Below are 843 nucleotides of genomic sequence, written 5' to 3'. Positions count from 1 at the left end.
CAAAAATATACAAGCAAGTCCTACAGCTCAACTCCAGAAAAATAAATGACCCAATCAAAAAATGGGCCAAAGATCTAAATAGACATTTCTCCAAAGAAATCATACAGATGGCTAACAAACACATGAAAAGATGCTCAATATCACTCATTATCAGAGAAATGCAAATCAAAACCACTATGAGGTACCATTTCACGCCAGTCAGAATGGCTGCGATCCAAGAGTCTACAAGCAATAAATGCTGGAGACGGTGTGGAGAAAAGGGAACCCTCTTACACTGTTGGTGGGAATGCAAACTAGTACAGCCACTATGGAGAACAGTGTGGAGATTCCTTAAAAAACTGGAAATAGAACTGCCTTATGATCCAGCAATCCCACTGCTGGGCATACACACTGAGGAAACCAGAAGGGAAAGAGACACGTGTATCCCAATGTTCATCACAGCACTGTTTATAATAGCCAGGACATGGAAGCAACCTAGATGCTCATCAGCAGATGAATGGATAAGAAAGCAGTGGTACATATACACAATGGAATATTACTCAGCCATTAAAAAGAATACATTTGAATCAGTTCTAATGAGGTGGATGAAACTGGAACCTATTATACAGAGTGAAGTAAGCCAGAAAGAAAAACACCAATACAGTATACTAACACGTATATATGAAATATAGACAGATGGTAACAATAGCCCTATGTATGAGACAGCAAAAGAGACACTTATGTATAGATCAGTCTTATGGACTCTGTGGGAGAGGGAGAGGGTGGGGAGATTTTGGAGAACGGCATTGAAACATGTATAATGTCATGTATGAAACAAGTCGCCAGTCCAGGTTTGATGAATGA

This window comes from Bison bison, unplaced genomic scaffold (assembly GCF_000754665.1).
Source record: "Bison bison bison isolate TAMUID 2011002044 unplaced genomic scaffold, Bison_UMD1.0 scf7180017864240, whole genome shotgun sequence".
Classification (NCBI taxonomy): domain Eukaryota; kingdom Metazoa; phylum Chordata; class Mammalia; order Artiodactyla; family Bovidae; genus Bison; species Bison bison.
Note: the sequence above shows the minus strand (reverse complement) of the source record.